This window comes from Passer domesticus, chromosome 6 (genome assembly GCF_036417665.1).
Source record: "Passer domesticus isolate bPasDom1 chromosome 6, bPasDom1.hap1, whole genome shotgun sequence".
NCBI lineage: Eukaryota > Metazoa > Chordata > Aves > Passeriformes > Passeridae > Passer > Passer domesticus.
In genome coordinates, this window is record NC_087479.1 from 31940863 (window position 1) to 31956959 (window position 16097).

The 16097-nt window shown below is 36.2% G+C and overlaps 1 long non-coding RNA gene across 5 annotated transcripts in view; it reads right to left on the reverse strand.

The window, feature by feature from the left end:
* LOC135303022 (uncharacterized) overlaps positions 1-16097 on the reverse strand; it is a 35442-nt gene that overhangs the window by 6706 nt on the left and 12639 nt on the right. For 3 of the 5 annotated variants that reach the window (XR_010364554.1, XR_010364555.1, XR_010364557.1), the window contains 3 exons: positions 15190-15390; positions 14440-14590; positions 7039-7155 (listed from right to left, as the gene is read on the reverse strand). This is a non-coding gene — a long non-coding RNA (uncharacterized LOC135303022). Of the gene's footprint in view, positions 1-7038; positions 7156-8118; positions 8210-14439; positions 14591-15189; positions 15391-16097 lie in introns of all 5 variants that reach the window. The other 2 variants (XR_010364556.1, XR_010364558.1) reach the window with 2 other exon arrangements.

A 16097-nucleotide genomic window follows, 5' to 3' on the forward strand; every position in this document is an offset into this window, starting at 1 on the left:
TGTGAGGAGAAAGGGGGTGGTGGTGTCAAACTACTCACATGGAAAACTTGGCTTTTCCTGAAATAAGGTTCATATATGCTTGAATAATGAATGTTTAAATAACTATTTGCCTTCATTAATGTAAGGGGAAACAGTTCATGAAGGAATTCAAGCTAGTGATTTTTAGCCTTTAAATATCAGACACCTGAGTTTCATTTCTAGAAGTAATGTCCAACATGCTATATGGCACTTTTAGACAAATTTGCAGCTGATAAATCACTTGCACTGCATCTCTAGGAGCCAAGTATGGACTGCATATACTGAATTGATTTGGAGAACTGGAAAGAAACTAACGCCAGATGTCACTTGCTCTAACACTTGAAAATCAGTCACAAACCATTTGCTTGTCCAGTTAGGGCAGGTAAGAGAGAACATTATTGCTTGCATAAAAACAATAAGCATTAATTAAAGTCCCTCTCGAGAAACAGTCAATGAATGCTGAGACCATAAGAAATAGACTTCTCCCCACATCTCTTCTGTGCACTCTGGTGAATTATTTACATAAATTCTGCTTGTTTTTGCAGAAGACTTGTAACAAAGTCATCACTTCTAGCACTTCAAATCCTGAAAAATATTTTCTGCTGATCATGCCTTGGGCTTCTGCTGATTTCTTGAAAAGAACATGCCCATTAGAACATAATAAATTATTTTTTTATTGAGCATATCACAAGAAAGTGTTTCCTAGCTTGGACTCTTGTGTACATGATTCTTACTTTGTCAGACAGTCTTTTACTGAGGTATCCTGATCAGTACCACAGCTAGTGTTCCTGAATATCTGGTTATACATTCTTTATCCAGGGAAAGGACTTGGATTCAAATTCTGATCCTCCTGACATCAGCTATTCTTATGAAAACTTTTTACCCTTTTCTATCTACAAATCTCGGACAGTGGAAAATGTTAGGAATACTGGAGTAAGAATCAGTTTGGATGCGCTAAGAATGCAATATTTTACTCTAACAATTCACAGAAAGACAGATTTCCATTGCAGCAATTAAACTGAAATTTATTTAAAAATTTGGGCATGAACACCTTTACTAACTTTTGTTTCTCTGTTAGAATGTAGCATCTGTGACTGAGAAAAAGCTATACATTTCCTGTTTATTATCTGCAAAGTTATTTGCATGTACCTGAAATTAGGTTCCTTTATGCCTGGATAATGACATTTTCAATAACTATTTGCCTTCATTAATGTGAGGTGAAACAGTTCATGTAGGAACTTCAGAAACTTGATGTAGTTGAAGATATCCTTGCTCATTGCAGAAAGATGGGACTAGATGGTCTTTAAATGTCCCTTCCAGCCCAAACTATTCTGTGATTCTATGGTTTTCTGTAGAAGTTCTTTATATGAAGCAATAATAAAGAACAAAATGTCATTTCTGGGTGAAGTGTTGACAAGAAATTCTTTTCTTTATTCAGTTTATATGGCTATAGAAGCCTTCATAGATAATATGAAACAGAGTAATGGAAATTTACATTTCAGCAAAAAGAATGGATAAAATTTTTGAATTCTAACTTACCTAGACAGCCACAGAATTAGGAGTCTGGTTTAATTGAAAAAACAAGTCTTTTGATCCCATCTTATCTGGGTCTTATTCCATAAGAAATTGAATTAACATCAACTTTGAAATTAAATCCAGCAAGAGGACTGAAACTAAGAATGTACATAACAAAGTGTGTATATATAGTAGACTTTCACATCCTTCAGTTAAAAGAGGAAGAAACAGGAAAATATTTTTGAGGGAAAAAAAAAGTACTAAATCTTGTTCACTCTAACTAGACATAAAATTTTTGAGATCCTTTTGAAGATTTGACATTTTTGAATGTGAACTCACTTGCATGCCCCCAAAATTGCTTTTTGCAGATCGAAATTTTTATTAAGTAATCCTATCACAACTTCTGTATACATTTAAGGTTCACCTGCTCTCAAAAGACCTATGAGTTTGGGTACCTGTATGCCATTGCTGGTCTTTCCAGTTCAGCAAAAAAAAGTGAAAAATTAGGTTACACTGATGCTTTAGGCTATAGTGATGGTAAGTATAAAAGCACTCTTTGAAGTATCAGAGGTGCAAGCTCACAATCCAAGTTTCTGGATTTCAGGTTGTAAATTGACTAGAAGATTTAAGAATAGAAAAAACATTGTACTATATACTTGTCATTGTGGGAATATGATTCTTATATTGTGAGTTTATTTCCTATGATAATTAAATGCTATAAAATAAGCCTGATATTCCAGCACTGTTAGACTACAAAACTAAATAGTGTCTTTTTTTTGTTGCTAAAACTCTAAATGGTCCTTCCCCAAACAAAGCAGCACTTGCTAATTTCTATTTCAGTACTTTTTAGCAATGATGCACTGAATCCAAAAATCCTTTTCTGACACAAGGAGATGGTGTGAAAGTTTGGAAATTTCTTAATAGATTTCATAGAACTAGTTTAAAAGTGAAAAATATATTTTTCCTACTATCTCTATTTAAGTCACTGAGGAACAAAAGCTTAACTTCTGGGCAGATGAACTTATTCCTCATCAGATACAATTCATTCACTATGATTTCATTGTTTCTTTCCTCCTTCACATATGATGAGATGATCGTACCAGCTTGTTCCAATGTTTATATGAACTTGTTGATCTGGACTTTCTAGGAAATAGAACAGCGTTTTTCTTCCTCATGGGTAAACACGTAATGCGTGATAAGGAAGCATGCTTGCAGATATGGATTTATGAGGGAAATTTCTTTTTCATGTAAGACAGTTGAAGCAAAACAAACTCAGAGCCAATCTGAACAGTTTTCAAGCCCAACCAACACAGCTGCACATTATCCCTGTAATCAGTACCAAGAAAAGTAGCTCTGTGGCTTGGATAACATCAAATTTTAATTCTGTGAGGGTGCTTTGACTGTGAAAGGGAATCTATGTGCTTAGCTGGGCAGCTGTCCAGCCATTTAATTCATGAAGTGGCTTTCTCTCTACTTCAGGTGAGGTGCTCTAATGACTTGGTTGGCACAGGATGTGTGCAGTCTCAACCAAGAAGTCAGTTTTCTGAGACTGATTTTTTGCTTTTCAATAGCAATTGAAACACATCTCCTATTAAATAACCTTCTGTACATTCCTCTCACCACAGTGCTGTGTTATTGAACAAACTAAACCCATGACATCACTTAATGAGTTAAAGGTACTCAGCACCAAACCATTCAGGAAATACTCAGACTATTGCAGAATCAGGCCCCTAATTACAAACTTATGTGCAGTGTTCTGGTTCATTTCTATTACTGATGTCCCACTTCAGTGGCAAACTATTTTTTTCTCAGTAATCCACCTCTGTGACTCTAAATATTCTCCAAGGACAAAGATGGCTACTGCAGAATGTGAGCCAAGGTTCCACAGTTGAATCTCACAGGCAACTAAGAGTATGAGGTTGTGACAGAAGTAACTTCTCACTTTTAAAATGTTATTGTTTCTATCTATTAGGAAAAAAAGATTAAAACCTCATTTTATACTACTCTGCAGCATAATGAGCCTGACATTTAGAGAATGAATAATTTCATTGATACTGATTCTTCAAGCTCCTATTGGAAACCGCTGAAAATTTCAAAATTTTATATTCTGTCTTCCATAATGACATTTTATTTTGCTACATTTATTCACACAAAGACAAGGACACAACCCTTCCTCTCATTCAGTCTGTCCTATTCTGTCTGTTTTGGGGAATGGAAAACATGCAATCGACAGTGGTTTACATTTTTTAATGTTATTGCTTTATTAGGTATTTTTAGGGATATCTTAAGCCTAACTATGTTTCTAAATCCAAGGACTTACTGTACAAACAGGAAAATAAGTAGCAGGAAAAAACCCCTCGATTATGAAGCATTTATTTTCATTCCAATATTCAAAGGAATGCAACTGTCAAGGAATGGTGAATATGTGATATATAAGAACTGCTTCTGAGCAGAATGATTTTTAGGAGATTTCATTTGATTTTTTAAGTTATTCAATAAGGGACAGCTGTAGACAAGAGAGACAAAAATATCTCTGAAAGTAATTAAAAATGTGTTTTGGCAGCCTTTTCTTTAGAAAAGTAGAGGTAGATTCTAATTCATGAAACAGATCCATGCTTTTTTGCTTTGTAGCTGTGAGTCCTGTCAGTTCCTACTGCTAAAAGTAAACAGAGTAACTCAGAAAACAGTTCCTGTCTGTTGTTAGCTTACTAGGAAAGAAGGTCTGTCTGGTTTCTGCCTTTTTATTCTTTGCATTGTTCACGTGTCAGAGTGAAATAAATTTATTTAACTATACCACATTTCAAATCAAATACTGTGTCTGGTTGCTTGGCAAATGTTAGGTGAATTATTTTCAATTTTTTTTTTAATAAATCAAGTGCCTTCTTGATATGCATCTGTCCATAATCCTAGAAAATCTTTCATTTTAATATAGGAACTCTATATCTGGAGAGTTACCCTCACTGCTCCCTTTCATTAAAATCACTTACCTCCATGGACACTGAACAGTCTGTTTTCCTGCATGATAGCTGTGCTTTGCTGATGAACCAACAATCTCTACCACTTTGTATCTCTCACTTAAGCTTTGGGGTTTTTGTAAATGAGCCATTAAAAAATCCATAACAGGAATATGGGACAAGATTACACTTACAAGCCAAGCTTCAAGAACTACCTTTCTCTCCCAGCAAATATCCCACCTATCTAATATATGACACTCCTGCTTTTACCAGCTTCTTGCAAGCTACATTTAAAAATTACCCCTTTTTTATTGCCACAGAAGCCTTGCATTTAAATCCCAGTAAAATGCCAATCTGTTGAGGATACAGGTTTATTCACCTTCATATTAAGCCCATAGGTATTCTAAATAAACTTCCAGTTAAAAACACTGAACACATATTTTTGTCTGATAGACCATTTTTAGATAATGACAACTATATTATTACATGGTGTGACTGTAGTTTAATAACATTACCTATCTCTACTTGCACCTTTAAGCACACAAATAGTCTAAATTTAAATATTAGATTTTCAGGTATTTCTCTGTTTTAAAGGGCTAGAGAAAAACTAGATCAGAAATTTTATTTAACGTGTTTGGGTCTTTTTACACATAGATTGACAAATTAAAGATGATTTTTAAGTCACATGTTAGTTCAAAACAAAGGGGGAGAAAATTACTGTCAAATTTAAATGTCATGCAAGTCATGCTAGTCTTTCTGGCTTCTTATTAAGTAAGTAGGTGGGGGTTTGCATTTTTGCAGTGTCTTTCACCCTAGAGAACTTAAAAAACTGCATTAATATAAACAAGTCCTTGAATTTAGCCTCTGTTACTGAGAACTTTGATAGCAGAGTGTGAGTACAACTAAAATAGGAGGATTAACTCTTGCACCAAATAGAGCATCCCTTTACAAACTGAATGCACAAAGATCCTAACTCATAAAGTATAATTAAAAATGCTGAAAGTAATAAGGTTAAAGGACTACATTTACCGAGTATCCTTTGATGTGACAGCCCAGGTTTTATGTACTTCATCCTGGATTGTATCCAGTGTCAAAATGTGCTTACATGGAACAGTATATCTTACAACTGAACTAAAACTCTTGGTGTCTAAAACACAAAACAACAATATAGAATTTTGGAAAAAATATAGTGAGACCAAGAAGGGATCTTTGAAAAAGGAACAAACTGGAACACAGGAATAAACAGATGTAGCAAAACCAGTGGAAATGTCAGCATTTTCCTGAAGTGATCATGCTGAAGGTCCAATGACCTCTCGAGCAGCTAGTATGGACTTTGTGCATGTGTATGGTCAGACTCACCTAAATGCAGATCTGGAATTAAATTTTGCATTATGAATCTTGCTTGGTTGCCCCACATGTAAAAATAGGTAGATCCTGACTGTGTACAGTTCTGTCCAGGCAGCTCCTGGGACACTTTAGAGTATAAATAATGCTTTTATCTGAAAATTATCCAAGTTCAGACAGCTGTGTCTAAAGGCTCCCATTCTATTCCTAAGAGAGGAATAAAAGTAAGAGTAGTTGCTTGTGATTTACTACTGATACTGCTGGCAAATTCCAGGTTGCAGCAATAAGAGATGGTATATATTTTAGAAGTTGTAGGCTGGGGCACATAAACAAGAAACCTGTTCAGAGTGAAACAGTAAACAGCTTTATTATAGCTATGAATGTCACTCAATGATAGTTGATGTATGGCCACAGAAGTTGTTTTTAAGAGACAGAGTGCTAGGAATGATCCTTGGCTATTTTCAAGAAATTCCTCGGCTGTTTGATTTCCATGTAAACAACTCATTAAAGATGAATTGCCAGACTGTAGCTTTTATAATACTTCAAGACTGACAAAATTCAGAGCCTTTGATGTCTACAGCACATAGCACTAAAAATGGCAGAAAATTGAAATTGTGGTATAGAATTAGACAAGGTAATATGCCTTAGTTTTACTGTGGTATAGCTTTTCCTTTAATCCCTGCAGAAGATGCTCTCTATTTATTGTCTGCTGTTACACTTGCCCAACAGAGCAGAAACATGTAGCTTAGAACTGAAGAACAATCCAAAATGGTGCAAGTCTTCCTTTTTTGAGCTTTGGGAATGAGTCCATACATTTTAATTTTCAAAGAAAAAAAAAGTGCCAATACATCTACAGCAATAAGTACTTTAGATTAAACTCTACTAGTCCCTTTACTTTACCTTCTAAATCTGGTAGGGGTGTCACACACATATGGAAGGCCCATTTCCCGTATTGCCTGGCTGGCACATCCCTAAAGTGCCTTGGAAATAGGACCTTTGAATGTATTTTAGTATTGCTTGTTCTCTCTGCAGAGGCTGCCAGCCAGTCTACAAGTAATGCCAGTTGTGGATGCTACATTTTGGATAATTTTTGCTTGCCTCCACAAACAAAAGTAGTTGTGCATTGATTTGTTTATATTTTGCTATGTCAAGCTTGTAGCAAGTCATGCCATTGCAATGGAGTGGAAATGTCTCCTTTGTTTCTCACCTGCAAGAAGCTGCTGCCTCAGAAAAATGAGGCTTTCCGTTCCTTCTGCTTTGACTTAGATGGTCTTTGGCTGGAAGGTTGCAATACAGGACAAAACCACAGAACCCTTGTTTTCAGCTGAAAAGAAAACATTTCCATGAATAGATGAGACTCATACCCTCAAGGTCACTGTTTTGGCAAAGAATGTTTTGTAAGAAATAAGTGAGAAAATATGCTTATTCTAAAATAAAATATAGGAAACTTATAATTTTATTATATTTATTAAATACTGACATTTAAAAAACATAATCTTTGAAAAAAGGAGACTCTAATAATATCCTGGACTGGAAGCGAACTTGGCCATAGTTTGGAAGAAACAAAATCAAAGAGATTTGAACCACTAAAGTAGAAAGACACAAAAGAAGACAAAACTAAAAATAGCTCTGGCAGCACCCTGTGTGCAGATTTTGTGGGACATAAGGCCTTCTGAACACACCTTTTGGAAGGCAGCTGAAGCTTCTGTCACTTTCCAACATTCGTCCTTTAGCTTGGAGATACTACAGACCAGTAAAGTATTTCCTTCAAGACAGTTGCTCAGCCAATTTGTCCTCTTTGTCTGGTGCTGAAAACGTTCTATCTAGTCTGTACTGCCTGGTTTGGTATTACATTTTTGACTTCTGAACTAGATTTTTCAGTCTGTAGTCTGATCACTTTAGCAGAGCTTATTTTGTGCAACTGGCATTTTTATGCCTCTTTTGGGCAGCAGAATTTTTCACTTCCTAGACTCTGAACTGCCCTTAAAGCTTCCTTTAAATGTTCCTGGCAGTGAAAACATGAGGATCAATTTATGATTTTTTGACAAATAATAAATAATCAACTTTATAGAAAAGACTTCAAGTAGGTGAGAATATTTCTGACAAACTATATGGGAAAGTATTTATATCCTTTTCCTAACCTTTGTGTACTTGTCACTTGGCCACATGGTTGCCTAAGGACAGGGACTAGTCTTTTGTAATTTTTTTTTATATGTGTGTGCTTGTGTGCATGCACAAATGTGTATTTTTGACTTTATATCTGTGTAAGTAATAGAAACATATTTACCATCTCTCCTTATAGTAGATCTCAAAGTGCATTACAAGGCTTAGGTCCTCCCCTGGTGAATCTGCAGCCTCACTAAGACTTTTAACAATGCCTATACAAGTAGAATAAGATAGCAGTTGATTCTGGGATCACAGGATTATTATACTTACAACAGTCACATAACACATGTCTTTTATACAGCACATGAATGCATGTGCACTTTGCATCTTACTGCAGTACAGAACATTGGTCTTATCTGTGAATGAGACTGGTCTCATTCTGTCCCTGGAAGTTTGGGGAGATTCTTTTTTCGTTTGGGACAACATTATTTATGATCTGTGGTTCATTTACATTTACTTCATAGATTTTAGTTCTGCTTTTTAGTTCTTTCAGAGATCATTCCTAAAGCTTCTATCAGATGCTGAGATCAATTCTGTGTGTGCTGGGGAAGCAAGATACTGGAACTGCAATCTGCTGTTTTACATGAAAGGAGAATTTTCTTTCAATTGAAGAGCTTGTCAGTGCCATTGAAAAATAGGTTTGTGAAATAATATCAGTTGCACCTATATCTATTCTTTAATATTTAGAATGTAATTGTAGCTGAAAGCAATGTCAAAATTATGAGAAACTTTTATCCATCAGACAGGGACTCATTCCCTACAGATGGCTTTCTTAGTTTTGTTGGATTTGTACAGGTGTGCATGAAAGATGTATTCTTTAACCTTTTCTAAGTTGCATCTTGCACCTGATTTATAAATGGGATAATTTTTCTTCATGTAAATTCACTCATGCTAAGGCAGTGCATCCACAAAATCAGTGGAATTATCATTGGTAGAAATGCCTCTCCACTATGTCCATCTGAAATAGCGAAAAGTCAGTTCCAAGTTTTCCATAAGATAAAACTTAATGCTACTCCAGTTGCTTGTGTATATCTTCACTGAGTGAAAATAAGCTTTACTAGATACTTTTGGTCAAAATGCAAGAGAAATTTTTTTTATATTAGCTGTAGTAGTCCTTTTGAAGTGACTGACTGAAAATAATGTTTTTATTCTAACTAAAAGTATTAAAAATATTTTATATGTATAACATTTAAAAATTAAGATTCTTGGTCACACTAGATAGTTTAGTTATGTCTACCAAGGTTCAGTCATACCAGGTAAATAGATTTATCTGGGCGCATCTGTGCAAACTTAAGTACACAGAGTTCTCATAACATTCCTTTCTGATGAGCCGTGCACCACTATCTCAAGACCATTTCTTGACAACAATAGGTAGGCACTCAGCCTTTGTTCCTCCTGCAAGTTTATTGCATGCTTATTATTGGCCAGACTTGGCTCCCTAGGTGATTCTGCTCTTCCCAGGTGAGTGTCTAAGTAAAAATCTATCCCTAGTGTGACACTTGAGCTACCAGTTAAAAAACCTACTCACTGGGAACTCATATCTTTTCCTAATGCATCCTTGGGAATTTAGCATTGTTGTGAAACTATCTGAGAAACTGTGGTAATGGAAATGTTAACAGAAACCAGACAGTAGTGTTTAGAGAGCTATTATGAACTTTAGCTTCTGTTCACACAGTTCTCAGAAAAAACAAAACTTTCAGTTGCTGAAACTGCAGTCTGAGGGGGGTGAATGTTTACCAGATTCTTTGTTACCAGCCAAAGAATCCACAGAAAGCATATTCCATCATATGTTTACATAGCAAATCACATCCACATACAAATGCTTTCATCAGTTGAACTCCACTGGAGACGCTCAGCTGAAAAGGCTTATACTACAGCATATTGAAGTCAGTGGAAATTTTCACATGGACTGCAGCGGGTTTTCTTTCAAGTTCTAACTCCACTTTTAGCAGCTGATTTAAAGAAGTAACTCCATAAGTCATAAGCTCACAGCACACTCTGATGTGTGCCAGACCCAGTGTCATGACATGATTATTCATTTTTATGCTGCAGTAAAATCACGGTGAATATTGCACACTGTCCATAGAAAAAATCTTATGAAATTTGCATTCCCTGTAAAATAAGCCTAAACTAATTCATAGACATGAAAATTCCTCTTTATATGCACAAATTCTCCTGCTGAGAAGGGATAGTTTGAGTTGGCTTTAAAGGACATACAGATCATTAGCCAGGCCTTTAACAATTTCTTATATACAGATATTTTTGAAATCTACTATACAAGGGAAAACCTACCCTACAAGGTAGGGTATGGCCTGCAGTTCAGCTCCTATGTGTCTTCTATATTTTAGTTGAGCCTGGTTTGATATGGTAATTTGCAAAAGGAAATTGCTTCATCCATAGTGAATTGCTTTTCATAGTGAAAAGCAGCCTCTATACCATCCTGTGATGTGTATTTCTTGCATTTCTCTCAAGGGAACTTGAAAGTTTAGGGGTTTTACCAGTTTGAGCCACGAGTATTTTGCTACATGAATGTGACAAAAGCCAGGTTTCAAGGAGTGAGTACATTACTATTAAATGGGATTGCTAAGGACTGTCATCCTAAGTCTACAAAAATTTCAGAATCATATAAAGGTCTGAATTGGAAGAGACCTTTAAAGATAATCTAGTTCCGTCCCACTTTCCATGGCCAGGGACATCTTCCACTAGGCCACAGTGCTCAAAGCCCCATCCAACCTGGCCTTGAACCCTTCCAGGGCATCCCACAGCTTCTCTGGGCAGCCTGTTCCAATGTATGTAATACATATCCTTCTCTCATAAATAAATGGGTAAACACAGATTGCTTGGTTATGCAGATCAGTGCATCTATGGCAGTTCAGACAAGGGAAAGCTAACAGAAAGTGTTGAGAGTGTTGGCTGACCCAGTGTGGCTAGTGGTGTTACTGGGCTGCCATCTATTCACTGATCCTGTTATTCAATCTTTCTCACTGTGTCTCTGGAAATTCACATCTTCATGACCTGTCAGGCCAATGAATAAAGAAATACAGGTTCATATACAAGGGATCAGGGAAGACTGAAGAGGGCAATTAAAAATGTTTTTATTTTCTGAAGTATATGTGAGATTTTGAAAGATTTTTTTATCTTTAAAGGTTAGAAAAAATCCATTGTAGGATTTTTTCCATTGTATGTTTTTTGCAGCTGGCTCAAATCAAATGATGTGTTTCATTTAAACAGCTTATCTTTTGAATATATGAGTCATTCAAATTCAGACAAAGTATGACATAGTCACAGTGTTTCTGTATATAAACTTGTAAATTCTTCTAGGTATAAAAGACAGACATAGAACATTACTTCAGAAAACAGTCTGCTAACAGGCTTCTTGGAGCTGAACTTTGCTCGCAGCATGCTCTAGGGAACATGATGACACACAGTGACCTTAGTCACAGAGAAACATAGAATACATTTTCTCAAAACAAGAAATAGTGCTAGCTCTGCTGTCAGTTTCTATAAATCTGGGAACAGAAGCTGTGAACCAACCTTCTGTCAAAACAATGTCCTAACAGCCACCAAGTACATGTTTTTTGTTATTCTATTTTAAATATTCACTTAACTTCTTACAAAGTTAAGTGAATATTTAAAATAGAATAACAAAATTCCACTGTACTTGGGCTTTCTGTAGGCCTCTATTTTCTGTTCCATATAATTTTTCTTCAAAGCATGAACACTAAATTATAAAAGTAAACTTTTCCTCATAGCTTAGGTGAAATTAAGGATAGAATTGCATCCAAAACCTGGGATCAACCTTCCCTGAAACTGAAATCCTAAATTAAAACCAGATCAAATTTTATACGATGGCTTTATTATTAATTAAAATTATCTTTGTTGAATATCTGATTTTTATTTTAACATTTTGATTTTAAGTCAGGTTGGCTGCTGGATTTAAAAACTCTTAGTACACATCTGAGTTTTGTCATTGACCTACTGCAGGGTGGAATGTCAGTTCAGATATTTCAATCAGGTTCAGGATTGTCTTAAAAATCTCTAATTCATGTCTTTTGCACTCAGAGAGAAGTTTAGACAGGAGATCGCTTCCTAAAAAGGTTGTTGGGGAAACAAAACACATTGTATAACAGGATTAGGATCACTTTGAAAGTTTGAACTGCTAGTGGTTACTTAAAAATAACTTCATGGACTTGTAACTGAAAATTCCAGTTGTATTTTTAACAGTAGGTGTTGCTGTAGGAAAAGAGAACAAAGCATGCAAAGCAAACTGCATTCACAGGAACAGCACATTAGTGAAGAAACAGAGAAGCTAGAATGCTTTGTTCAGAACTACTTTGAAAAAAACCTATTGTCAGTTTATGTGATTTAAAATTTCATGTTACCACCTTTTCTCAGTCAGTTTTGATTAATTGCCTGTAGAAAAGTTAGACAGTTTAGCATTTTGAATATTTTGTCTGATTATGAAATTACCACTCAAAATTAAACCTCCCTGTTTTCACTGAAATTTATATTAATATTCTGTCTGCATGAAAACTGAATCATAGACATACATACACTTCTACATACCACTGCCTGGCTAGTATTTCAACCTGAAGATGTGGACAGATCAGAACAAAAGGTAGGATTTATGTTAAGTAAATAAGGCGCACAGTTTACTCTTGTGTCTAGCTAGCAGATACTACTGGCAAAGCTCCAAAAGTCTCTGTAGGTACCCATCTGGCATGCTGGGTTAGCAGATAGATATGGCTGGGTGATGCTATCACTTTCCAATATGCTGATATAAGTAATTTGTGTTGCAGTGGTTTCAGACCCTTATCAGAAAGAACTCCATGTGCACATAGTGTACACACACAAAAAACCCTGTTTGCCCTGGTCTACTGAGGTACTGAGACAAACACTGCATTGCCATGGGAGAAAAATATGCACGTTTGTTACATTTTTGATCTGGAAGTGATTAGAGAGATTGCTGGAAGATTGTGGTGGAACTGTGTTTGGTTGAAAAAGGAGGGAAAAAGTCACAGCCATGCTTGTGCCAAGTGTTACCTAGTGAGAACATGCACTACTCCAGCCAGAGAAGGACAGGCCCTCTTGTAACCTGGGCTTTTTCTTTCAAGTTTTCCCCTCCCTCACTTATATTACAATTCAGAACTTCAGGATAAAAATCTGTTGCCTTCTGATGTTCAGCAGGTTTGGGTGAAGGATATGTGTTGTAAAATAGGTTTGTGGAGGAGCACTGTGTGAGTAAGCACAAGCTGACAACTTGCTGAAAGCCCAGGGACTCAGCTTTCCTTGTACATTGTGCTCAGCCTATACTGTCATTAGTATTCCAGCTACCTGCTTGTGGGGAAGAACAGAGGAATTCTTCACTTCTCACTCTGTGGAGGCACATGGAAGTTGAAATGTCAGATGTTACTTCTTACCTAATAACATTGTTATACTATCAATAATGAGAGTTCTTGGTTTGATGGCATAAATAATGCACCGAAATATGAAAGCTTTATAGAAATAGAAATAGCAATAATTGGAAGTGAACCAAGATGCCTTATAAGGATGTAATTGTAAACACCAGAGCCTCAACCTGCTCCCAGGTCAGACTACTAGATCCAGTTGAGTCTGTCAAACTGGAGCAATGCCTCAGTAAAGTTACAGATTACAATGATTTCACCAAGTTAATAAAAATCTAGGAATATAGCAGAAAAATGTCTTGTTTGATATATCAAACTGGAGATATAAGTAGTGATGTCTGTTGAGGAATAGTCAGGGATGACAAAGTGTAAATTGCAGCATATTAAGAAGTCATTTGAAGGTCTCTTTTTATGGCATGAGAGATTTACTGTGTTGATAAGTTACTGATGTCATTTTGTACCAGTCCTAACAGAGGTAAAAGGGTTTAAGCTATGATTAAAACTGTATAAGATTTATATATGTGATGTTTGTGGTTCAAAATAAGTGAGTCAATGAATCAGTTAATTGTATAGAAATACTTTCTCTAACACATACCATTCAAATTTAGAGAAGTGAGAGGGTTCAATGGTTTAACTACTAGTTCCTTTCTTCATGGTTTGGGTGCTATTAAGGTATGAGCTATTGTCCTTAGAAGAAATTACAAAAAATATTTTTTAAAAAGTGTAACTTATTAGAAAGTGAAAGAGACAAGTCCCCACCCAGGGAGCAAACTGTAATAGCACTGGCAATTTAACAATGAAAGATCTCATCAGTTAAATTTGTAATAATATTGATAGCAGAAAGGATCAACAAGTGTTGAATACTAACAAATATTTTCCCCAAAGGGTGAAAGGTATAAGGAAGGTTTGTGAATGGGATTGAATTCTTACCCTAACATTCCTTGGATCTGTTCTTTCAAGGGTATCTTGACAAGCACATGGTAGAGGAATGAGATCTTTTCTCCTTTGTATCTTTAGAGTATGCAACCAGTACCTACCTTGTGCTCTTCTCAGCACTGCAGATTGTCACTTGTCCCACACATGCAGCAGCATCCTCCTGTCCTGCACTCTGCTGAGGGGAGGAGCAGCTCCAGCCCAGGTACACAGCAAAGCTGCCTCTTGCTTCTCAGAGTTTTTGTTCAGGCAACACTAGGAGACATGATGAAGCAGAAACATAGAAACGAGGAGAGAGCTAGCATCACAGGTCAATTGTTAACATTAGCACCTGCAAGATTTGATTTAATTTTGCATGCTTGTAGATGTTACTTCTGCATCATCTGAGGTTATACTTCACAACATCTGCAACCATAAAAAAACATGGAGATAGAATAAGAGGGAATCTTTGAGTTAAAACATGCAAAATTTTTTTTTCAAATGAAGGAACATGATTTTGTTTCCTCTTTACTGAATACATGCAGTCCTCATATAATTCTAAATTTTGGCTCAGCATAAAAGAATGGAGGATAACATAATGTCTGACAGAGCTGACTGATAATGACTGCAAAACTATAGTAAAGACCCTTGTTCCAGTGATTTTCTCCTGGTATATTTTAAATATTGCATATGGAAACCAATGTTCTGTCCTTATTAACAGCTCTATTACATGCCAGCCTTTGCTTGCAGCTTGGTGTTTTCAACAATGCAGTTGGACTGTGGATCTGTTGAAAGGTTAAAACTTCTGGACATTCTCAAGCTCAGCTGAATCATTTATATCACATCTGCCCTGAAGTAAAATTAGGAATTATTACTAGATGCTGCAGTATGAGGTGCCTTCTCCATCACTGGCTCTCCTAAGCCAGGTTCTTCTGCAATAAATTTGGAACACAGCCATGAGCCACGACATTTGATCACAGGCAATTTACCACAGTCACGGAATCTCTTGCTTCTGGCTCTTGACTTCTGGACTTTGTATATTTTTGTTTTGCTGTGTCTCTGAAAACAAACCATACCTGGAAGGGAACACAAGACAGAAATTCCTATCAGAAAGACTCAGTTTAGCACGATGTAGACAAATTAGAATACATTCCCACTCTATGCTTGATTTTAGAAGCAGAATATGGGCATCAGTGCTGTGGGTTGAAAGACATATTTGAAAAAATTGCTCAAGGTTTTACTACTGAGTCTCTGCTCTTTTGAGTAAATCCTGTAGTTAGTTTTCATGTAAAATCACACACAAGTATACACAAATCACATTTTGCTGACTGTCTTGAAAGATGGAACTCTTTGTGAGGAACAGAGAATTGGACTTGACAATCTTTATGGGTCCCTTCCAACTTGAGATATGCTATGATTCTATGATTATAATCTCCTGGGGTTCAAAGGAGCAGTGTTTGAAAACAGTTTTGTTTGGGGGTCCTTATTGCTGGTGCTATCTATACATCTTCTTAAAGAAACCCTTGTCTCTTTCCAAAACTAGAAGTGGAAGTCAAAATGGGAGTAAGGAAAAAAGGAAGATTAAAAATATATGCCAAGGTTGCCAAAACAGACAAAAGGCATAGCAGATAATATCCTCCATTTTCCAAGACTGTGTATACTGTTGACTCACAAATTCTCTCAAATTCTTCAAGCAGTAGTAGAACATACAAAGGAGTGAAACTGCTGAGAGATTGAAAGCTTACCTTTGCAACAGTGCTCAGACCCCATTATGAGAAATACT